This window comes from Zalophus californianus, chromosome 12, assembly GCF_009762305.2.
Source record: "Zalophus californianus isolate mZalCal1 chromosome 12, mZalCal1.pri.v2, whole genome shotgun sequence".
Lineage (NCBI taxonomy): Eukaryota > Metazoa > Chordata > Mammalia > Carnivora > Otariidae > Zalophus > Zalophus californianus.
In genome coordinates this window covers 72,223,143-72,249,322 of record NC_045606.1, presented here as the reverse complement: position 1 = coordinate 72,249,322, position 26,180 = coordinate 72,223,143, and positions in this window count along the sequence as shown.

The following is a 26,180-nucleotide window of genomic DNA, read 5'->3' as shown; positions in this document are numbered from 1 at the left end:
GTGTCAATCATTTCAAATTATACCAAATTATGTAAATTGGTTTTGGGAAAAGGATTGTATGAGAAGAGACCACAAAAATTTAATTTCAGTAAAGATCATAGGTGAGATTTGTAGCTGCTTGCTGCTGCTTGAGGAGTCCCAGATAATCTGTGGTTAGTTAAGCAACGGCTCATCTTGCTTCAGAATGGCTTCTTGGCCTTTTGGCTAAGATCGAGTGCAGAATGGCTTTCCCCCAACACACAGGTCAGGAGAAGCCTCTGCCTGAGCCTTCCCAGCACACAGGACTGTCCATTCCACCTCAGCTGGGCACCTAGGAGCTACAACAAAGATTTCCTTTGTTAGATATGTCTTTATTTAATTTTTCCAAAAGAGGCATTAGGTCATTAACACGTAAGTTCATCACGATGTGTGCTGTTTAATAAATATAACTATCAAATTTAAACTCCATCTTCACAGAATTCCATTTTTATAAGATGACTCAATGAGGTCCTCTTTTTTCTCTCACTTCTACATTTTAATTACAAAATTAAAAAGTACTTTTTAGTTATAAAATAATATTGATTTGCTGTAACAAAACAGAGGTGCTCTTCTCTGCAATCCTACCTGCCACCCATTAGGTAAAAATTTGGCATGGGTGTAGATTATGTTTCAAAACACAGGCATAATTTTTAAAATCTATATTTTATAAAATAAGATGAAACAACTTGAGAGAACATGAGGTGTAGATATAGCACACTGGTTACTTGATTCCCCCAACTTGGTTCACTGGAAAATTCATTAAAATACTCCCTATTTTCATATACCCAATTTGCATGGCCTGTTTTTATTTCCTACCTGTCCACAAAAGGAGTTTGAGTTAGAGTGTAGACCCTTGATTATGAACCAGTTTTAGTTTTAACAGATAATTTGAGGGTCAGCGAGGTTAAGTGAATACTCAAAATCATACAGTGAGCTGATGGCAAATAGGGGAGTAGAGCAGGTATTCCTAATTCCTTGTTTAGTTCCGTGTTCTCTGATCTCCAGTGATTCTTATGCACAAATAGGCAAGCTGGATTTTTCACATCATATTTCTTTTATGTTTCAGTACAACATATAATTCATACAAATTTTAGAAGTATTTGTATTAATCTAAAATGTGTTCCGACCCTCATATGAATGTAGAAAGCAAATATGTTTTCCTGCTGGAGCACCTGAGCGGCTCAGTCAGTTAAGCATCTGACTCTTTTTTTTTTTAAAGATTTTATTTATTTATTTGAGAGAGAGAATGAGAGATAGAAAGCACGAGAGGGAAGAGGGTCAGAGGGAGAAGCAGACTCCCCGCTGAGCAGGGAGCCCGATGTGGGACTCGATCCCAGGACTCCAGGATCATGACCTGAGCCGAAGGCAGTCGCTTAACCAACTGAGCCACCCAGGCGCCCAAGCATCTGACACTTGATTTCAGCTCAGGTCATGACCTCAGGGTCATGGGATTGAGCCCTGTGTCAGGCTCCGTGTCATCCTGAGATTCTCTCCCTCTGCCCCTCCCCTGCACGTGCGTGCGGGCACATGTGCACACACACACTCTCTCTCTCTCTCCCGCAAATAAATAAATCTTTAAAAAATATATGTTTTCCTTCTAAAAAACTCTGAGTCTCCTCATAGCACAGACCATATTTATTCATTTTTATACTTCTAGTACTAAGGTGGTAGTTTCATGCATCAACCTGGCTAGGCTGTTAAGTATTCAGTTATTCAATCAAACAGGAATCTAGGTGTAGCCTTGAAGGTATTTTGAAAGTGTGATTAACATCTACAATCAGCTGACTTTTTATCTAAAGGAAATCCTCCTGCAGAATCTGGGTGGGATTGATCTAATCAGTTTAAAGGCCTTAATAGCAGACCTGAAGAAGTTTCCCCCTTATAGACTGTAGTGTCAACTTCTACCCAAAAGTTTCCACCCACCCTTCCTGGCTGCCTATCTCATAGATTTGGATTTGCTTAGCCAGCCCTGCACAATCTCATAAACTAATTCCTTGATCAGATAAATAAATACATATCTCCTACTGGAACTTTGATTGCTTCAAGTGAGTACCAGCTGCAGTAATCAGTAAATGCTTTGCAGATTGATAAATGTATGAATGTGTTTCATTTCATTAAAAATTATATATTTGACTTAAATTTATCATATTGCTTATAAACATTTTGTTAGTTTTCTAATATGTTTAAATGTATTAATATTAAAGCAGATTCCCTCATGATTTAGGGATTAAATGTCTATTTTTATTTCTTTTCTTAGAAAATATATGTCACTGCCTGTCCTGAGTAAAGTGGACTAGCTTCCTTGGTTACAGAAATATACAGAGAAGAAGACTCTTTAAAAAAATAATATTTGTAGGAAAGAGTATACATTTATATAGCTTGTTCTCAGTTGTTGAAGAAGAATCTGGTTAAATCTCCCCAGACCATTATGAATCCCTTATTTTAAATCTCTAGCGCTGTAAATAATGAAATAGCAAAATCTTGCAAGCATTGTATTGACTGTAGTATCCCTTTGAAGTGAAGATTTGGCTTATAGGTTACTCAGATCCTGTTCTTCCGTTAATTAAAATTCTCATATATTTTTTGAGGGTGTGGAGATATTTTAAAAATTTCTTAGTGACAATTTCAATCACATAATTTTGTTATTGACTAACTGTTCTTTAGGTGTAATGACATTGATAGCATCATCACCACAAGAAAAAAAAAATGAAACAAAACAAAGAAAAATACTCCTTCATAGCTAAGAGAAGGAAAAATACAGAATAAGTCTTTTCATGTAGTTAATCAAATATAGAGCTTTTTAAGGGATCCCAATTTCAGGTTGGTTCCAACCTATAGAATATATAACTCTAAGTAAAACTTCTCCTGTATTCATGGGTGACAGAACCTATGACAGATAAAAGACTAGCTGCACAATCAAATCTTTTATAATTATTTGCATTTCCAATGAATGTTGACTGCAGTCAAGTAATGTCAAGGTGACAGGTGTGCAGGAAATGATTCTGATTCATAATGCATGTAACTCAAGGTGCATATCAGACTGTATAACACTATTTATCAGAAGTGTTTTGGGACAGCAAAACATTTAGGTAAACAAGGTTTTGTGTAATCAAGGGAGTTACAGGGTAATTGATTCATGTCAGGAGACATAACCTAGATTTGGAAAGGAGTGGTTTTGAATTGAGGATTTAGGACTTCTGGAGCTTTAATTACATAAATGTAGGATTCCCAAATTTCGTTAGCAATATTAATGTGTATTTTGTTTTGCATTTTAAACAAATAAAAATAAGTTATCTGGAATCCTTTAGAAAATCCCAGAGACAGTAAAAAATGTAAAGCATGAATATTCAGATGTTTGAATAAATATTGTTTTTCAAATATAATTTGTCTTGAAGTTAAATACTGGCCAACATGAAAAAAAGATCTACCAGTATGTGGGAATTTGGGCTCTACTCTTTGTTCCCCAAGTTCGTATTTTTGTCTTCAAACACTGAAAATAGCTCTGTACACAACCTACTTTTTCTATATAATTACACATTTTGCATTTTTGTTTTTCCTGTTTGTTTCTGATCCAGCAACACAGGCAGAACCACATGAGCTTTCTTATTTTCATGATATGCTTCCCTTCATGGATAAATAATTGTTTCTCCTATAAAGAAGAGTAATATATTCTATATTGCTCTTATAGACATTGAGTTGGAGATTTACTATTTAGAGTTTGTAAATTTTACTTAAAAGGATCCCCATGTGTTAATGAAGCCGGCATTCTCTGGCAAAGGAATGAGTCCCTTATCTAATCTCACAGCCTTTATATCTGCCTCTCAGAGGCTTGTTCATTGAATTCTTGGGCCTTACTTAAGGTGGAGTAAGTCCTTCTTGGAGGTGGCACCGCTTTAGCAGGCAGCTTGTTGTTGGGGCAAGTTTGGTGGCCTGGGAATTACTTTAAACTTAGAATTGCAGTCTGTTCTTAAGTAATATAATTCTCTGTACTATTTTTTTAAGATTTATTTACTACTTGAGAGAGAGAAAGAAAGAGAGAGAGGGGGTGGGGGAGGAGCAGAGGGAGAGAGAGAATCTCAAGCAGACTCCCCACTCAGTGCTGAGCCTAATATGGGGCTCGATCCCACCACCCCAAGATCATGACCTGAGCTGACATGAAGAGTTGGACACTTAATTGACTGATGCACCCAGGCTCCCCTAATTCTCTGTACTACTAAGATTTCCAGTCTATTTACTTTGTATCAAGTGCATTGGCTAATAACCAAAGCCAAATGTCTTGTCTAAATATAAAGTTTATTGATTCCTGTCTCCAAGTCATTGGCCTCAGTGATTTGCCCATCTATACTTTAATTCACATTCCTTAGTTTAATGGCCTCTGATTTAGTGTACTGCTTCTTTTTATTTTTAAGGTAAAATATATCATGGCTTCATATTGATTTTTCAATTCATATTCAGAACATCAGGAATTTAAAAAATTTCTTTGATCTTATACCTAAACCTACTTTCTCATAGCCTGAGAAGCCTGGTTCTCAATGAGGTAAGGGATAACAGAATTAAAATACTATATTATGCACACAACAATCTCAGAATACCAGTATAAATGTTATGACCCATAATATGATTACTGAAAACAGTTTAAGAATTTGTTGCAATTCTGCATATCCCACTAAGGATATACAGTCAAATCACTGGGTTTTAAAGTTACTTATCATAGTTTCTCTTTTGTGTAGTTATTCTAGCATGTTGGTATACATTTAAGGTTATTTTGTTTTCCTATTCTTTTCAATAGTTAAGAATTACTTTTTCAGTTAAATTTTATACTTTATACTTATACTAAATTTTATACTAATGTATAAACAAATTACAAAATGAAATCGACATAAGCAGGTACATTCAAAGAAGACAAGGTTTTAACACTATCTCCTTTACCCTATTCTACTTTAGGTGACCAAATTTCATAAGTTATCTTTTTTTTGTGATACTCAAACACAAATATTTATATGCCTCCTTTATTAGATAAAATAACTGCATACTATACAACACTTTCCTCCACCTTGTTTGTAATCACTTAATATTTTTATATTTATCAATGCTTGGTAGAATACAGAGATTCTTCATTCGTTTTTATGGCTGTCTATCCTTCTGTTGTATGGAACTGCCATGAATAGTTTAATCCATTTTCGTTTCCCTATTAAGAAGCATCTAAGTTGTTTCCTTTTTATACCATAAATAATCCTTGTGCATATGTATTTTCATATTTTTATTGGTATATCTTTGGGATAGATTCCTACAAGAGGGATCAGTGGATACATAGCTATCCAGTTTCCATTTCCTTTACACCAACCTGAGAGGTCAAATTACTATATAATATGTATGTTACTTACATATTTATATTTATTATATATTAAATTCACACATGCAGTTGTGTTTATTTCTGGACTATTTCATCTATCTTCATGGTAGTTTAAAAAAATATGACCACAAGTTTTTTGATACTCTACCCCCAACCCAAGAAGTGGAACTTAATTTCCCTGCCCTTGAGTGAGGACCAGACTTAGTGACTTACTTCTAAATAATAGCGTATGGCAAGAATAATGATATGTCACTTTGGAGATTAGATGATAGAAGACTGTGGCTTCCATCTTGGGTTTGGGTTCTGTCTCTTTCTGTCTGTCTCTTTCATTTTCTCTCGTCACTCAACCTGGGAGAAGCCAGTTGCTGTCCTGTGGATAGATGACTCAACTTCAGATGACTTCAACCCCAGCCAACTACTTAACTACAGCCTCATGATAGACCCTGACCCGGAACCACCCAGCTAAGTGGCAGCTAGATTCCCGACATTGAGAATATAAGTGAGATAATAAATCTATGCTGTTTTAAGCTCATCAATTTGGGGAAATTTGTTACACTGTGATAGATAAGTAATGCATTCCATCTATTCATGAGCCCATGTCATACAATTTTCATTGCATAGGCTTTATGGTATGTTTTTATTGCTCTTCATTTCCCAGGTTTTTAAGACTACCTTTGCTTGTTTATTCATCAAATTGCACCATATAATTATATCCTCTAGATCCAGACAAAAACATAGTGGTATTTTTTTTATTGGGGTTGCACTAAATACAGTTTATAAATTAAGAACTGCCACTTTTACATTGAACATTCCTATTTGAATACATGTATATTTTTCCATTTATTCCAAGTCTACTTTTGTGTTTTTATGAGTGTTTTCTAGTTTCCTCATAAATATTTTGTATATTTCTTGTTAAATCTATGTTCATGTATTTTTTTTTCTCTTTGCTATGATAAATGGAGTCTTTTCCTCCATTATTTCCTCCCCCCATTCTTCTTCCTTTTCTCTTCTTTTTCCCTCTTTGGTTTTTATATATGAATACTTTTGATTTTTGTAAGTTAATTTTGTAACCTCCTGCGGTAAGCAGAGTCATGCTCCTTACCCCACCCCCAGAAGTGTTCATTCTAATCCTCAGAATCTGAATATGTTAGGTTGAATGGAAAGGGGAATTAAGGTTGCTAATCAACTGATCTTAACAGAGGGAGCTCATCCTAGTTATACAGGTGGGGCCAATGTAATTACAAGAATCCTATAAAACCAAAGTGGGAGGCAGGTAGGTAGGAGAGCCATTGTTAGAGAGGTGTGATATGAGAAAGACTTGAATTGCTATTTCTGGCTTCAAAGATAGAAGGCCACATGAAAGGAAATGAGGATGGTTTCTAGAAGCTGGAAAAAGCAAGGAAACGAATTTTCCCCTAGAGCCTCCAAAAGGTATGTAGTCCTACAAACACCTTTACTCTAACCTAGTGAGACCCAGAACTCTAAGGTAATACATTTTTGTTGTTTTAAGCTATTGTGTTTTGGTAATTTGTTATAGCAGCAATGGAAATGAATGCACCTGAAATTTATTAAATTTTCTTACTGTTTTCAGTGGTTTTTCTATTGATTCTTTTCAGTTTTGTAGACATATAATCATGTCATCTGAAAAGGCATGCCAGTTCCAATCTGTACAATCTGGGTGCTTTGGCTGATACCCCTAAAACAATAATATATTAAAATTAACACAGTGGGCTTCTTTGTCTTATTCCTGGCTTTACTTGGAAAGTCTCTGTCTTCACATTAAGGGCCTGGCTTTTGGGTTAAAGCATATATATTTTTTTTTGAAAAAAGCATATATATTTTATCATATTAAGAAAATATCCATCAACTCCGATTTTGTTGAGTGTTTTAAATAAATGATGTTACATTTTTGCAAATGTTTTTCTGTATCCAGGAAATTAATCATATAGACTTTCTCTTTAACTCTATTAATAAGATGGTGGGATCCTGTTTGCAAGTATTTCATTAGAGATTTTCACTTTGATATTTATAAGTGAGGTTGATTTGTAGCTTTATTTTTTTAGTTAATTTTTTTGGTCATATTTTGGAACCCCTATCATACTTCCTTTTGAAAATTAAATTGAAAAAAGGGAAATACTGATATATACTACAATGTGGATGAACCTGAAAAACAGTATGCTAAATCAAAGAAGCCAGACACAAAAGACAACATATTGTATGAATTAATTTATATGAAATGTCTAATAAAGTCAAATCTCTAGAGCTGGAAAGTAAATTAGTGGGTGCCTAGGGCTAGAAGTCAGAATGAAGATTAGCTATAAATGGGCAAGGGAATCTTACTGGAGTGATGGAAATGCTCAAAAAGTGGATTGTAGTGATGATGATAGCACAACTTGGCAATTTACTAAAAATTGTTCATTTGTACATTTAAACAGATTTTATGGTATGAAAATTACAACTTCACTAAAGTTGTTAGAGTCATAAATTTACAAAAATTGAAATGTAGTCCTACCAAAACAATATAGTGGTGTTTAATAGAGAAAAATGAAGTTGGGAGTTTCCCTCCTTTTCCATACTCTGAAATGGTTCAGGTAACACAGAAATCATCCAAGACATAAATACTTGGTAGAGTACCCAAGGCAAATACTGGGCCTGGTGATTTATTGTGTGCATTAGGGGTAGGGAAGTAGAGTGAGGTCTTTATGATTTCTCTACTTCTTCTGTGGTGATTGACCTGTTTGGACTTTCTGTCTTTACTGAGGTCAATTTGGTGAGTACAGTAGTGCTTTAAAAATCAATTTCATTTCATTCATTTAGATTTTAAAGTATATTTATGCAGGGACAGAGAAATATATCTTTATTTTGTTATTTTTAAAAAATTCTTTAATGTCTTCCACATATTATTTTTAATTTTGTGTTTTATCCCTTTTGCCCTTTATTATCGGGTGAGCTCAGAGACTATCTGCTTTTTTGATCTTACTTCAAACAATAACTGGATTTGCGAAATGTGTCTTGGTGTTGGTTGATTTGAGTAAATTCTTCTAGATATGCATTGTGCCCTTTCAGTATGTGATTTCAATATATATTTTTTTTAATTTCAAGAGGTATTCTTGAGTTACACACTTGAGTAATTCTTCTATTCCATTCCTTTGGTTTTCTTCTTTGAGGACACCTATCGTACATATATTTCATCTTCTTTTCCTGTATTGTGTATCGTGACTATCTCTTGAAACTTGCTATCCCTTTGGTATCATTTTAAACCTATTTATTGGTATATAATTTACATACCATAAAGTTTATCTGCTTCAATTGTTAGTAAATTTATATAGTTGAACAGTAATCACTATGATCCAGTTTAAGACCACTTTCATCATGTTATGCTACAGCATAAAACAAACCACAAGAAATTAAAAGGAAGGAGATAATGCAAAGAAAAATCTCCTAGTGAACCAGAATTAAATTAGAAATAACAAAAAAAAAGTTGGGAAATCCCCCAAATATATGAATTATGCAATTCATTTGTAAATAACACAAGGATCAAAGAATCATTCACGAATCGGATGTTCCACATATGCTTAGCTTCTTTAAAGTCTTTGCTAACTGCGAAATCTAAGATCAGTTGCAAATGGTTTCGAGTGAAAAGCGTATGGGTAACAAACTGCTGTTTCTTTGGACTTTTCCTAATTTTGATTGAAATCTAAACATTGTAGACAATCTATTTTAGTAACCCCAAATTTTAATTTATTTTTCTAGCATCTCTTTGTTGTGTGACTTTTTGATTTGGGTGGACATTTTGTTCTGTTTTGTTTTGTTTGTTTTGGTAACTTGTCTTACTCCAGAAATCTTTTTCCTCTTGTTTTTAAGTGCTGATATGTCTGCTCCATTCTTTTATTCTGATTTCCCTGGCTTTCTCCTGTGACTACATGGCTTATGAGGCAGTCAATGATGTGGGCAGAGGTTGTGTTAAAATGTGTCAAGTTCATAAGGCTCCCACCTTCTGTGATCGATTTGTGTGTGAGTTGGAGAGTACATTCAATGTTCATCCGGTCCTCACATCTCTCTCTTGCCTTTTAATTTCCTCTGTATCCCCCTGAGTCTCCTCTATAGATGTTCACAGTTTCCTAGTCAGCCAGAGATGTGTATAGAACTTACCTAGTTCTGTATCCTTCTAGGATCTCTCTCCAATTCTGGCTGGTTTGCCTCTCACACCAACTGTGGGCTTTCCCATTTCTTTTCTATGGGAATTTGTTTCTTACCATAATTGCCACATTTATCTGACAAAGTTAGAAGTTTTAACCTCCTGCTCCAAAGCGGCTCTGTCCTCCCTGACAGTAAAGCTGTTGGTTTTGTAGTCATCTACACACCAATAAAGCTTTAGATCTGGAGCACCTAAGCTTGAGGGTGTGTGTATGGTGTGTGTGGCGAAGTCAGAAGAGGGGGAGGACAGTAGTACCCGCAGACGGAAGCGCCACGGGTTACACAGAGACAAAGCAGTTTTTCTAAAATAAATACTTGTTGATCTGTTCTATATCTTCAGTCTATTTCAACATCTTGGGATAGTTCTTTCTGAGAAATTTATTCAGCTAAATGCATTCACCTTTGTAGGCCACCATGGCCATAGTATCTCATGTCCTTTCTTTGGATTCTAAAATTGTTCTTTTTCACCTTCCATTTTTCTTAAGATTATCTATTATTGATTCACTCTCCTCTGTGTGTGTGTGTGTGTGTGTGTGTGTGTGTGTGTGTGTTCTAATAAAATTTATTTACATAGACAAAAGATGGGCCAGAGTTAGCCCTTGAGCCCTAGTTTTCTGATCTTGTTTTAAGTTTCCATTTGTAGCTTGGATTGATAAAAGCTATGAGTGGAATGAAGAATACAATTTGGTATACAATTTTTTTTTCCTGTTATGGAACTTGAAACATAAAACCCGCTATTCCTTCTTGGGAATGGGGAATGGAACTAAATTTTACTGAACAATTGCTGGTGCCAGGCATTAAGCCAGATATTTAATTCTTAGGGCAATCCCATACAACATGTGGTATTAAAGGGATTATAATGACATTTTTTAGATTTAGGGAAGTTAAATTAGACTGTCAGTTCCTTGAGGGTGAGGAACTCATAGGGCTCATTCACAGCCATGTCCTAAGGCCTGGAAAAATGTTGGCATCGAACACTAAATTATTCATCAGGCTGACTAAACACGTGTTTACAGCATCAATAACTAGGGACACCCACAAAAAGAGAAAAACACTATATTAAAGTATATGAAAGATATTAACCTAATCATCGTAAGAAAAATTGGAATATCATTGAGCTTGCTTACAGTTAGGTTTTGATATACTATAACTTTTAAACACTTTAAATATCTAAAAATTGTGAAATATGATTTATACATAGGGGAAAAGGCATCATACATGAACATATAGTTGAATGAGTAATAACCCTTGTAATTATTAGCTGGGTCAAGAGAAGGGACCACAATATCCTCCTTACCCACTATTCTGACTTTTGTAATAATAATTTTCTTGCTTTCTTTGTCATTACTCTTAATTTGTATGCATCCCTGAATTATGTAATTTAGTTTTGCCTTTTGTTTATTCAAGTTTGTGTTTCTTCTCATTTAACATTTCTTTGTGAAATGACTTTTTATTTTTTTACAGACTTCCTTCTGGCTGAGTGTTTCTAATTCTCATTTATGGTGCTCTTTCCTGTCTTCTGCTTATTTTCATTGAGCTCATTTTGACATATTTGGTTACAGTTTGTATCCATTTTGCAGACAGTTTTTTGTGGCATGCTTTTATTATCCAAGAGGTTGCTATTCTCTTTGTTCTCATTTCTTACAATGTTGTATGGGATCCCTTTTATATTGCACATTTTTACATAAAATTAGTTTACTTAAACTTTTAAGAAGGAATGGTCAGGATAGTTTTTCCATTTTCTCTAGAGGAACTGACTCTAGAGCTCCTGCTTTGGTTGTTTTTGCAGAAAAGATCAAAATACTTTCTGAGATTTGCTTCCCCTGCTGTCCTTCCTCCTTTTTACCTGGACCTTCTCTTTATTTTGCCGTTATTCTTCCCCTCTTGCTTAATTTACATCCTAGTTTCAGTAATTTATTTTGTATCTGTGTGTGTTTGTCTAGGAAAAGAACTCAGGTTTTTGTCTTCGTTTTGTTTTGTTTTAGTTTTGAGTATTTGTATGCCTGAGACTGCTTCAGACTTCTCACCTTGAAATGAATCCCATGTTTTCACTGCATTAAATGTGCAAACTTCTCTCCATTGCAGCTGCTTTTTCAAATGGGCCTGCCACCCTTTCTAATAAATGTCTTTTTGGGTATTTTGGGGTCCACTCTGTTGCTTTTCTTTTCATACAGAGCTACTGGTGCCACATTGTACTATTGATATTTCCCCCTCATCTGCTCATATTTTGCTGTTCATGTAGATAATTTATCACTAGGTATTTTGTAAATACCGTCCGTGCTATTTTTATTGTGGTGGTGAATTTTACCATCTTAGTCGTGCTATTTCTGTGTTATGATTGCGATAGCTTCAAAAATGATGGTGCAGGAATTCCATTTCAGCTCTCACCCAGCTAAGCAGTTAACTGACTCTGTCTTCTCACAGAAAGCCACTATAAGCAGTGGTTAGAACAAAGAAGACAATGACTGAAAAGAACTGGAAATTAACCACAAGCAGGCAGATGATAAAGGGGAGTGGGCACTTGAAGGAAGGGAACAACCGAGTAGTCCCCATTTTCTTTAACTCTTAGCTGCAGGCTAAGCTGATAGAAAATTTCTAGCTTTTCTTGTCTGATAAACCAGAGGATAGGTTTTGGACAAGTGCCTTTCAGATACTAAAGGAGAAATCTCAGAGGCAAGAGAACCAGACAGCAGAAGTCCCACATTTGGTATTTCAACCCTGTCCAGATGTCTGAGCCATAAATCATGAATGTACAAGATACTCCCACTCAATATGAAAACCTAAGCTATCATTTTATCTGCTGCTCAGGAGACAGATTTTTTTGGGGGGGAGTGCTTTGAACCAAGTTAATGGCCCACTTAAAAAAAATAGATTGATTGATAGACCTACATACATGTAGGTCTAGCTATCTATATCACCACCCTTTGGAAGACTGTAACAAAATCCAGGTAATAGCACAATGTCCAGTATCCAAAGTTACTGGATACGAGACAAAGAAGGAAAATAAGAACTTTTTTCAAGAGAAAGAATAATCCATAAGGAAGCCAATTTTCAGGTGTCTGAATATTGGAATTTGACATAACATTTAAGCAGTTACTAGGATTGTGCCCAAGATTGAAAAGGGAAATAGTGTTCACAATAAATAAAAAGACTGGAAATCTCAACAAAGAAATAAAAATTCTGTACCTGAAAATAAAAACTCAGTAAATGGCTTCAAGTGCAGACTGCACATAGCATAGCAGAGGTGGGAGTTAGTAAACTAAGGTATTTCAATACAAAATATCCAATCTGAAAAGTGGTTAAGATGTTGAAAAAAATGAACAACCTCACAGACACATGAAACATTATTAAAAAGGATTATTTGGTATGTAATTGGTGTTTCAGAAGGAGAATGGATAGGGGATTGGGCAAAAAAATAATGATAACAACAATTAAGAAGTAATGGCCAAAAGCTTTCCAAATTTAGTACAGACATAAATGTAGATATTCAAGAATCTCTGCGAATCTACAAGAAAAAAGTACAAAGACAAACGTCGTAAAGGCACATCACAATCAAACTGCTGAAAACTGAAAAGAAAATTCTTAAAAGCAGAAAGGGTACATTGACACTTTACTTACAAAGGAACAACAATTTACATGTTGCCTGACTTATCAGAAACTACGGAGGCCAGAAAACAGTGGAAAATGTCATTAAAATACTAAAACTAAAGACTGTCACCCCACACTTACGTATCCAACAAAATCATCCTTTCAGAATAAAGGCGAAATAAAGACCTTTTCAGGGGAAAGAAAAGTAGGATAATCCATTACCAAGAGATCTGCACCGCAAGAAATGTTCAAGGAAATTCCTGAGGTTGTGTAAGTTATGTAAAGTTGTATGTGATAAGCAGTTTATATTCTGCTCTTACATGTAGGAAAAACAGGTTTAATTTGCTTCATTTGAGATCAGTTTTAAATACCTGTGTTCACTTACCTATTAATTGTGGCACCATTGTCACTATGTGCATTGCACTCTTGTAGGTACTTACTTTACAGCTGGTACCTGATTTAATCCTTTCAACCTACATCAGAATAAGTAAGTTTATTCCCACCTTTATAGCTGAGGAAGAGGAGCTGATTGGTTCAATGGCTTGTCTACAGTCAGACTCCTAATAACTGGTAGATCCATGATTCTAGACTCATCTCTCTTATTTTTTGGTCCTATTTATTTATTGAATCCATCTAGTATTGAAATTGGTAACTGTCTTCTTTAACTCCACATTAGAATATTTTGAACTATTATTAAAAACTATTACCCTGATTGAAGTGGTTAGGTTGAGATTATTGAGAAACAAACTGAAAAATTTATCCTTGGCCTACTGAATGATAGTAGTTATTGAACTTAGACTCTAGTCAGTTTTATAAAAAGCATTGATAGGGAAAAAGTGGGATCCAGATAATTAGAATGGGAATATTCATGAGGAACCTGAGAAATAAGTCTCCAAGCTCCTCTGAAATGCTCCTTAAGTCTTCCTGCTGGAAAGAAGATACCAATTCTCACCAACCTCTATTATGATGTTGTGACTAAAATTTGAATTCGACATAGCCTGGAGGATTAAATGATAATAATTATTGATTATATTATTTATAATAATAAATACAATCGAGTAAAATTTAAAATATATACTTAATAAGGAATTTCTTAATTTAGTAATCTAAACTGAGTAGCTGAAGAAATTCTGTGGATATGGATTTGAGGTTGCTTCAACAGAGGAGGTCAGACAAAATTCTGGTTCTGACTTATTTGTGGTTATTGTAGCAAACTGTTCACTGCCTTTTTAACAATCATTGTTTAGCTATAATGCAGCCATGTGTCAATTTTGATCATTTCAGCCAATCTGAAAATTCTGTTTCCCTTCCCAGAAATGCTTCTGGAATAAATACATGATGCAGTTCTGGTGAATGAAACATAAAGAGGTTTCATTACAGTGTGCCTATCCCTGAGATATTATTCACCATTTCAAACCACATATATATTCTCATGGTCTGGTTCTACTCACTGGTGAGCTGAGGATAAAATAATCTCAAACTTGGGCTATACTTGGTACCTCATGACACCAAATAGAAGTGTATTGCTATTGTATTACAACATTTGAGTCATCGCAGTAGGCACGAATTCAAGAAGATGCTTATCCTGCTCAGAAGGTGAGATAGTGTGAGGTCAAGAGCTATAGAAGTTACTTGGCAGTGTCTAACAATCTAACTTGATGATGATAGATATGGAGGAAGAAAAACTGAAGTTGATGGCAGGGAAGATTGGAGAAGAGATTAATGAATGGCCCACTCAAAATGACCCCAGAACTTGCAAATATTATTATTATATAAGAATTCTTACTAGAAGGATCCCTAAGACTGTTTGGATATTGGTCACCTCCTTTTTATGGGGAGGTAACTCAATGAGCTCATGAGCAATACCATAAGGAGGCCAAATAAAAGTTATACGTAGGCTCAACAATATGGGTGTGTCTGCACCAAGGATGACTTTATTGTGGAGTGTGTAGAATGCACAATTTATCAATAATGTCTAATACTAGACACCAGTTATGGCATTGTATGTGTACATAAGGACCTAATGGCAGGTTAATTATATTGGACCATTTCTTTTTTTTTTTTTTAAAGATTTTATTTATTTATTTGAGAGAGAGAGAGAATGAGAGATAGAGAGCACGAGAGGGAAGAGGGTCAGAGGGAGAAGCAGACTCCCTGCTGAGCAGGGAGCCCGATGTGGGACTCGATCCCGGGACTCCAGGATCATGACCTGAGCCGAAGGCAGTCGCTTAACCAACTGAGCCACCCAGGCACCCTATATTGGACCATTTCATGGTGAAGGAGAAGTAATTCATCTTCTCCAGAATAAAGCTGCATTCTGCATTTAAATTTTCTTTCTCTGTTCTTCATGCCTGCGATCAAATATGTAGACTTCCTGAATGGTTTATATTTACTATAATGGTATCCCATGTAACTTGCATCCACACAAGGCACTCACATGAAACAGGAAGACAAGAGACTGCTGGCCATGCCGTTCATTAGTCTTCAAGGTCCAGCTTCATTCTCATTTCTTCCATGAAGTCTTCTTGAGTCCATCTTTGGTAATCATTACTTCTTCTGAATTTGTAGCCCTTGCATTTTTATATCATTTAAATTATCTTAGCACTGACTATCTTGTTCTATCATTCAGCTTCCATGTGTGCATCCTGCTTTGTTATTAAATTTGAGCTTTTTAAATAAAATCTAATCTCACTGGTTTCCCTTGGTCTAACAGAATATTTTGCACTAAAAGATTGCTTGCTGATGACAACCATATTCATAGAGCCCTTGAAATTGCATGTGATTTCAAAGGGCATTGAAGCCCCAAGTCCTCCAGTAAAAATCTTACCCTTTGTCAGAATGTTTTATTTTTGTAAAAAGGTTAAAATTGGCTGAAAAAAGTCAAAACTTCTCTTACTAAGTAGCCAAGCCCAGGAACAGTGTAAGATGAGTGGACACCCATATGGTCTTACATTACTATTCCTATCACTTGTGTAGGAGTTGTGTCAAGTGTTTTGTGTATCAGGTGTTGATACTGAAAAAGCAGACCAAGTTACTTTTATCTTCTCTTGTGAAAGAAAAATAGTTGTTGCTCCTCTTCTTTGTAGCTTGCACTAATTTCTAATAACATAAAAAATGTAGAAGTTTATCTACTGACTTCCTAGAATATAAGCTCCAGAGGGATAGAAATTCTCCTCTCTTTCTCTCCCTACCCACCCCCCCGTTTTATTCTAGCATTTAGTAAACTGCCTGCCATATAATAGGGATTTGATAAATAGACCATTGTTCTTTAATTGTGTGTGGTTCTGTCTTTTCAGTTAAAAACTTTTATCAAAACCAGTAGACAAAATAAAATCAACACAAAATGAGAAAATTATACAAGTAAATGTACTTATTTTAAGGTCTTTCTATCCATAAAGAAAACCAAAAGCATTCTGAACATTGGTATCCATCTAAGAGACAGAGATTAGAAGTCTGTTTTGTAGACAAAGGAATGTGAGAGATAAGAGTGTAAATCTCCAAATTCACAGATTTGCCGAATCCAAAAATTGCTTTCAACAGTTCTTCCCTTTAGTGAACTTAATAGAATATTCCAAATAAATATTCTATGAATAACAGCTAATGCCATAAGCTGATTTAGGGAAACCCAAACCTGATTTTCAAACCTGATGATAGCCTGACTTTTTGGAGTGATTCCAGTTAGTGCTAAATGACTTCCCTAAAAATCCTACAACAGCAGTTTAATTTAAGATCTCGCTTAACTGACAGATACCGGGCTGACCAGAAGGTCAGAGGAGTCTACTTCATAACCTTGTTTCTGAAAGTTGACTATTCTGTATATATGCTTTTGTACTACTTGAAAAGCCATTTGACAGAGCGCCTTGAAAGAGTAGAAGAACGGGGTATTTCCTAACTAAAGTTATAAGAGAACAGTTTGAAGAAATGATCAGTTTCAGTTTGGAGTTCTCTAAGGGTTTGGTTCACCTTCGTCATTGATCTTTCTGTTTGAAGTGTTCATTTACCATCCTGACATAATCTAGGGCCGCACTGCATGATGTTGATGATACTTTTGTCAATGTGAAGAATGCAGGGCCATTGTTACAGAAATTGTACAAGAAACAGAGACCTTAATATGTACCATCTGTTTTACAAAAAAGCTCGATGTGGTAATGCATTTGCAATACCAGAAGCAATATCTCTAAGACATGAAATGAACATATGTTGTCTAAGAGCCTTCAGGCTGACATTGAAAAAGAGAAAAGATAGTACTTCAAGGCAAATACTGTCCCAGTAGAAAGACTGCCAGATCCAATATGGCTCAGCCTATTGACAAGTCTCTGGTGAGCAACTTCATATAAAGATTTTCACATTGTTACGGGTTGTACGGCTCTCTGGCCCATTTTTTTCAGCATGGGTAAAATAGTAGAAAACACTGTCATTGTCACTCTGGGTACTTTTCTGTTTTAAAGCAACAGATGTTGTCAGAAAAAGTCACACCACACAATAAAGTGTTTGAATGATTATTTTCTAAGGCTGGAGGGAAAGTGAAATGGTGTCTTCTGAGGAGTGAGCAGGTAGTTTTAAGAACAGCTGAAAATGCAACCAACTGAAAGCTGTACGAAAACATCGAGCTATTTAGCAAAAGTGTAAATTATAAATTTGCTAAATGGTAGCTTATACAGTTTTCATATATGTATTGAATATCAACTGAAAATTCTGACCTCATTTTTCTAGATTAAACTAATATAAAATTATATTTTACAGTGTCTTTTTTTTTTTTTTAAGAGAGGGAGAGAGAGATGGGAGGGAAGGGCAGAGGGAGAGAGGGAGAATCTTAAGCAGACTCCCTGTCCAGTGCAGAGCCTGACCCAGGGCTTGATCTCACTACAGACCCCAAGATCATGACCTGAGCCGAAATTAGGAGTCGGATGCTTAACCGAATGAGCCACCTAGGTGCCCCTACGGTGTAAATTTAAAATATATATACACACGTGAATATTCAGTATGTACATAGCCCATAAGTCTACATATGTGTGTTATATTTGTATAAGTGAGCATCAAAAGAAATTGCAAAGGTCAAATGAAGAATTATTAAGGCCAGTAGAAGGAAGAGTTAACTAGCTTAACAAGTGTTTGTTTGCTTATATTTCAGTTCCAAAGGTTCAGTATGGGCTTAAGTTCTATTATGCCATAATCAGGCTTAGCTCGTCATAAACATGTCCATATGAAATAGAAGCCTTACATTTTAAAAAAACAGTTGAAGAAATATAGTAGTGGACCTGGAGCCGGGAGATCTGGCTTTGAGTCTCCAATCTCTATGTATAAAGTGCATGACCTTAGGTAAATCTGACCCTGGGTCCCCCTTCAAGGCCTCGGTTACTTCAACTATGAAGAAGGGGCTTGAACTAAATGATCTCTAAGGTTCTTTTCAAATTTAAAAATTAAATTGTAATTACAAAGAGACAATCATATAGTGTAAAATCGCAGAAAAAAAAGTGTTTTATGTATAAGTTCAAGATAATTAACCCACTTATTTTATGTAATTTATGTTTTTAAAGCTATACGTTGATCTATAGGAAAGTTCAGTTAAGCGATGCTTGTAGAAGAGATCTTATTTTTTTATGTCTGTCATTTGCATGACATTACATAAATTTGTTCATATTTATTCTAAATCTTACTTACAAAAAACATAAAACCCTTCATTGTGATTGGCCTGTTAGCTATTGGGCAGGTAAAAGATGATGGCCAGACCCAATTACAACCATGTTCCTATGTATTCAGAAGTACATGGCTGATCATTAATGTAAAGTTATTTTTTAAAATGATCTTCTGTTAAAATGGACTCTACATGTAGGTAGCTCTCATGGCCTGCTAAAGATCCAGAATTTATTCCAGACATCACCGATGCTGTTCAAGTTATGATGCAAGGATGGCTTTAATAAGGAAATTTTGGTTTTCATCAGGGTGGTATTCGAGGCACTGGGTCCAGCCTCTTTTCCAGTCCACCGATCCCGGGTGTGATAACTCTTTGGATTATGCCTCTCATAAGAGAAAGCTGGATGGTTGATTAATTATTCTCTGATGTATGCTATAGATAGAAACTCCCAACATAAAAACCTGAGTCCAACTTCTGAGCCGAGGTTTGTATGGGTAGCTTTTCCATGCCCTATTCTGAAGCTGCACTCTCGCTTTCACTACTAATTTCTAATTCCCTGATCATACCCTAAATCTAGTTCCTGATCACTGTCTCCTCCTTATTGTTTTGTTACGTAGCTTCTGGTATTTGTGTTATATATTATGCTACCTAAAAAGTTACAAAAAGCAGTGACTGCTCTGGTTACCCTGAATTTAGAGCTTTATCCAAACTGCTGCCAGGTCTCTTGACCTGTCGACAATCAGGAGTGGACCAACAGGAATTCTTCTCTTCACAGTGGGTCCGAGGAAAGCCACTGATGAAATTCACTTCCAACCTCACAAAGTTCAAAGGCGCTGGCTTGAGTGGTGTGTGTGTTTATTCAGGAACATGTGGATCTGATGAGTGTGAGGAGATTGGCGCAGTATGGCTCAGATGCAAGTCGTTGAGTATAATTGATTTTTAATGGGTTGGCTACCTGCCACCAGATGTTCATCAATTAGGTACGCTTTAAAAACCAACACAGCTGCTTATTTCATGCTGACTATCCAGCGACTGAGGTATTGTTAGCAGAGCATAAGAAGTCATCTCTGTGTTGAGTGACCATACTTTCAGTTTGCTCTCGACCAGTCATGATGTAAGCCAATGGTTATTAGTAGCGCCTCCTTTTTCTGTCTCAAAATGCCCCAGTGTGGACAGTTAATCACATGGGGATCCTACCTATCTATCACGCTGTTCTTGGCCCTTTACACATTTAAGTTAGACCTCGATCTTGCCCTCTAGCAGCAAGTAATCCATATTAACATCATACACAGAGTGGGTGTTAACCTCTGAATAACATTAAATTTTAGAGGTGGAAGGACATTTTACATTGCATTTAGTCCAGTGCTTCCTAAGAACCGGTTCATGAATTGGTCAGTTAATTTTTACCAACTTAAACCTCTGCTTCTCCAGCACCTTTGTCCAAAGCATCATCCCAGTTTCTTCCCTTTGTTCATTCTTTCTCTTTCCTATTCTAGACTGTCTCTGGCTGGCTTACGTCTTTATCTTACAGGTAATGCTCATGGCCAGAGAGGGCCTTTCTCTCCTTTGAATCAGTGCCTACCCTAAACTAAGGTGATCAAATGACCTCGCTGTTCTTTACAAAGGAATAGACAATCACTTATAGGCAAAAGGCAAATAACTTTCCTAAAGTATCTTTTAAGATAATTTAATTTTATGTCTGTAAAAAGAACACAGTGTTATTATAGAAGGATTTTCTGCCATCCTAGTCATGTCATGGCTTTATATGAGTGTCATAACATATCTTTAAAAAAATTTAACCTTCTTCATGTTGTTACACTGTGATTCTTTATGTAATTGCCTACTGGTGATTTCGATTAGGGCTAGCCCAGCCCACACCTAGGGAGACCACTTCTTCCTCTGAGTCTCTACTGATCTCCGGGAAATATTTATCCTCTACTGGCCACTGGCTCTACCCCCAGTATCTATTTACACTTCTTTTTTTTTTTTTTTTTACTCTTTTTAAATTTAATTTTCATTTCTATCAACGTAATAGATGTAGAGGTTTTAAAAATCACATAGTTCTAAAATCTGTAATGAAATACAACAGTCCTGTTCTCCAATGACACTTTGTTTTTTTAGTTCTTTCGTTGTGTTGTTACCTTCATACTTTTAAATAATGCATTTAATTTGCTGGTTTTTGACCAAAAAATTTCAGTTTTATATCTCTTCCTATTTTAGACGTTTTACAATAGTCCTCTACTGCTAACATTCTTTCCCTGCCTTCACCCTCCTAATATCCCACAATTCTGGTTAACTAAAGAATTGGTGTTTGCATTGTTACAAATAGGTAAATATTGCTAAGGTTCAAGCTATGTAGTATATTATGACCATATTTTCTTTTTCATACAAACTCTTCTCTATTTGGAAATATGACTGCCTATTTGCCAGTTGTTTCTTTAGTTTCAGTTTTGTTTAGTTTTCTGTGCATCTGTCACTAATTTGACAGCTCCAGCTTTCTCCAGAAATCTCTCAACTCACTCAAACATTTAAAGCAATTGATAGGTCAATTGATAAGTTTTAAATTGTAATTTATAAAGTAATTTATAAGTTCCTTTTTATTTTCCTTGAAATAGCCTCCTGGAGACTTGGTCCTCTGATTCCAATGTGTAGCCTCCGGAGGAAGGCATTGCTGTTGTTATTCCTGTCATCCACGTTAATGTGGAGACATCCAATGCTGTCATGATGTCTGAATTACCACAAATTTAGTGGCTTAAAACAACACAGAATTATCTTAGTGCTCTGGAGGACAGAAGTCTACAATGGTTCTCCTGGGCTAAAATCAAGGTGCCTGCAGCCTACATTCCTTTCCGGAGGCTCTAGGGACAAATCTCTTTCCTTGTCTTTTCTAGTTTCTAGTCGTCCTCTGCATTCCTGGCCCCCATTGGCCTATGAAGTCTTTCTCACATCACATCACTCTGACAATGACTCTTTTGCCTCCTACTTCTGCATTTATAGACCTTTGGGATTACTTGGGGCCAGCCCTGATAATCCAGGATAATCTCCTTATTTTATGGTCAGCTGGTTAGCAGTCTATCCCCCTTTGCTATATTCACAGGTTCTGGGGAGTAGGACATGGATATTTTGGGGGGGGCCGTTATTCTGCCTACCACAGGCTCTTGGATGCAAATGCAGACTCTTAAACATTCAACCATTTCCTCAGTATTTCCACTTAGATTTCTAATTGGCATCTCAAACCGAACTCAAAACCAAACTTGATCTTCATACTCCATAAACCTGTTCTCCCTTTAGCCTTTCATATCTCAGCAGATAGACAAGTCAAAAATTCTAATTGCCAAAACAAATGATTGATGCCTTATGTATCCTTATACCCATCAGATCTATCAGTGAGTTCTGGTGCTGTTTTCAAAATATGTCTAGAATTCAACACTTCTTCCCAGCTTGCTTCCATACATCCAGTTACCCAGAAAAGTTCTTAGAATATCATAAGTATTATTAAGTATTCCACGAATGACCCAGTGAATGAATGTAGTCCATCCCAATAACATGATCACATATATAACTATCTCCTATGCTGGTTTATGGTTTTCTCTTTGTTTGATTATATTTTACCTGTAATTCAGATGATAATTTTATTGGTCTCTGTACATAGACCAATATGTATGTACATCTTTGATAAACAAGTATTTGTTCTCGGGGCAAACTAAGGAGTATATGGTTCAGTCAGAATTCTTAACTAAAAGCAACAGAAATGATTGACTTGAGCAGTCAATAAATTTATTGTAAATACATGCGGCAGAAAAAATTGGCAAGTGGTTTAGAAAAGCAGGTCCTGAGGATACGTAGGGCTCGGAACAGCTACACTATCCACTCTGACGTGGCTACAACCCTGTTATGCAAAAATAAGTGCTTCGACACTGGTCTTTCTTTTCTCTTTTATGATTTTAGATTTTTAAACTTTATTATTTCTAGAATAGTCTTTCTAGCAATATTAGTTTTATATGACAACCATTTTTAATCTATTGCATCGTTAAATTTAGGGGGAAACATGATAAATTGTAAATGAAAACGGTGCAAAGGATAAATGCACATGATTTGGATTTAATAGAACTTCTATTTGATGTTCTTTTAATCATCTTAAATTTCCCTGATGTTATAATCAGTGACCTCTTATTTTTGTATTTCCTCTCATATAAGTTGTGTTGATTACAAAGAGAATTTGAACATTACATTTGATAATCATTTTTGAACTTTGACTACCTAAATATCAAATATTTTTGAAAATTAATCTTCCCAATAATCAAGTAATTCCCTGGGAATGAGGAGGACACTAAAGGACAAGATATGGCCCGTACTTCTTTGCAGTTGAAATGCTGTTTGTATTAGATTACATTTACTCTAAATGGCCAAACACGGTGCTGTTCCATCCTAGTTTGCAATGCATGTGACTCACACAGTTAATAGTAGTGGGTCAAACAGTGGTGACTAATAAGGCTAATAAGACTTACTCTATGTTGGAGCTAACAAATCCTTTATCAGTACTTCAACCACTCTGCTTATGTGGCCTCATTGTTAAGATTATGCCTTTCATCTATGGAAACCAATCCCTTTCATATACAATTTCAGCAAGAAGCTTATAAAATGTGTATTAAAGCAGTATTGACTTGTCTAACAATAAAAAGTACAATTAGGCTTCCAACACAGAGCATTTCTAATTTGCATAAAAACCTCTCTAACCTATTCCTTTTACTGCAGAATATAACCAAAAGGTTATATTCTGTTCCATGCACCAGTAATTACTCTAAAATCACTAGATAGATGTACCTATGTAATATTGTTCAGTTCTTTATGCAGATCATTAAAACTGAATTTATATGCAAGATATATCAATAGGAAAATACTATTAAAATCATTAGAAAAAATGGCCAACCACAATGGATTCCTTTTACATAATATCACATAATGTAATAATTTAAGATAGTTTCTTCCTGAGAGCCACTGTCTTGATAAAAATCATTCCAAGGGTAAGACTAAAGACATACTTTCATCCCACCTTTTAATCGAGGCCTCTAGTTTACACAATGTATAATTTTAAAAGATCACTTTTAATCATTGGAAAGGGTCATTATGAACAGATTTTATGTTTAAAAAAAAAGTAGGTAAACTGATCTGCATCTTGTGATTATTTTAAGAGTACAAGAAATGTTCATAATGGAACATTTTTTATTTCAGAGCCCAGTTTGTTCCCCGGCCGTACATGATCCTTGTCACAGAAACACACGTCTTTCTTCTATACCTGAGAATTTTCATTCCACTTTTAAAACAATGGAAACTTGTGTGATTCTTGTGTTCTTTGATTTCCTTAAATGACTCCCAGGAGGAAGAGTTCAGACCGTGGCTGATTCTCTACTTCTTTGCAAAAGCGGCATGAAAATGGTTTGTGACCACTGCTGATGAGCCTTCCCATGGTTGTTTAATAAAGAGCAGCACTACTCCACCAGGGTAACATGGAATGACATTGCCTCAGGTCACTTCAGGGCATGTCACATCGTGTAACACAACATAACCTGATGTAACCTGATCCAACAGGTCAGGTGCCTGTTGCCTATTTGTAGGAAATACTTTTTATTTCTCCTCCAGAAGAGGGGCCATGTCACCATGCATAACGAAATGTCAGTTCTAGCTCTGGGTCCAAGGAATACCAGTAGAAATCATTTCCTTCCCTCTGACAGTGGACTCTGTTCAGCATTGAGTTACTTAGAGTGCATGTCATTAACAAGACTGTAGTTGTGATTATTGAAAGTGAGTTGAAGGAAATCTGCTTTAATTAGAACAAACTTAAGACTGGACAAAAGTCATAGTAGAGACAGAATGCCATATTTTTAAAAACAGCAATAGAAGCAGGAAAGGGGAGAGAGCGAGTTATGAAGTAATAGTTTTAACAAAACAGCGTTCTTTTACAAAAGAAAATTAGATTTTCTCGAAAAACAAACGGCAAAGTGGGGTTTTTTTTCTTTTAAAATTGATTAATTAATGTACTTATCCACTGCGCTGGGGTGCATTTAGGTATATAAAAGAGGCGTGATCCCCGTCATCTGCCTTCAGTAGGCTTAAGTGAAGAAAGAAACAAGACAGGTATACATTGCACACCTGAGATTGTAAATGCTAACCTCCAGGCTATCAGCTGTATATCCTAGAGAAGGTGAAGAAAGAACAGAACATTGCCTGGAGTAGGAATGAAGGTCTCAGCGACTTGAATTTATTATTAACTGCTTCGAGTTTAATTTTCTAATCTTACAAGGAAATCCAAGTCAATTACAAGGTTCAAAATACATACAGTTCACTAGGAGTGGTAAACTTTAAAAACATCTAACTTGGGTTTACTGATAAATGTAAAAGGAAGTTTTCTTTTAATTCTTTTACCTGCCTAAGAAATGTTTTTAATTATTTAGAAATAAAACTACAGAATTCATCACTAGAAAATCTGAAATGAAATTAAAATCATATAGCAGTACTATAAAAATTCACTTTTGAAAAGTTAATGCATACTTACCTATAAGGATCGCCCATATCACCAGTTCTCTTTAATCAGTTATTCAGTTGACATGAACCCTATGTTATATGGCTCTAATCAGACATTAAAGGAGAAGAATTGAGTAAAATGAACAGCTTAAGAAAGATACGAATGAGCTTTTTATGGGAGGTAAGAGTTTCATATTGGGTTAACTTGAGGGGTGATGCTTTTTCTTCCTGGATTTAAATCTGGACACAAGGACAGGTATGAGGGGCAGACATGGTGAAAGCATTTATATTATCACAAAATAGTTTTGCTATTTCATCAATAGTACTATAGATTTTTCAGATCAAAGAGATAAATACTGTGTTTACTAGTACGTTGTCTGATATCTAAGTCAAATATGAGTCATTTAAGAATTATCCTTCACTTTTATTTTGTTTTGGTGGGGGGAGAGGGCGAGGGAGCTTGCGTGTGCTTGATTGGGGGAGGAGGGGCAGAGGGAGAGGGAGAGAGAGTCTCAAGCCGACTCTGCACTGAGTGTGGAGTTGAATGCGGGGCTCAATCTGATGACCCTGAGATCATGACCTGAGCTGAAACCAAGAGTTGAATGCATAACTGACTGAACCACCCAGGCACCCCTATCCTTCACTTCAAATAATTTGTCCCATTATTCACAAATTTCCTCCATTAGTTCAAGATTTTACTGTACATATGTTAATAGGTAAAAGACTATAGTAAACTAATATATGCATCAAGAACCATTAATAACACAGATGTCAGAATTCAGTTCACAATTTCCTTTCATAGGACAATTGGTTTCAGCTTAAATAAAGTCTGGTGCCTCTGATATAAGTGAATAATTTGTTACTACC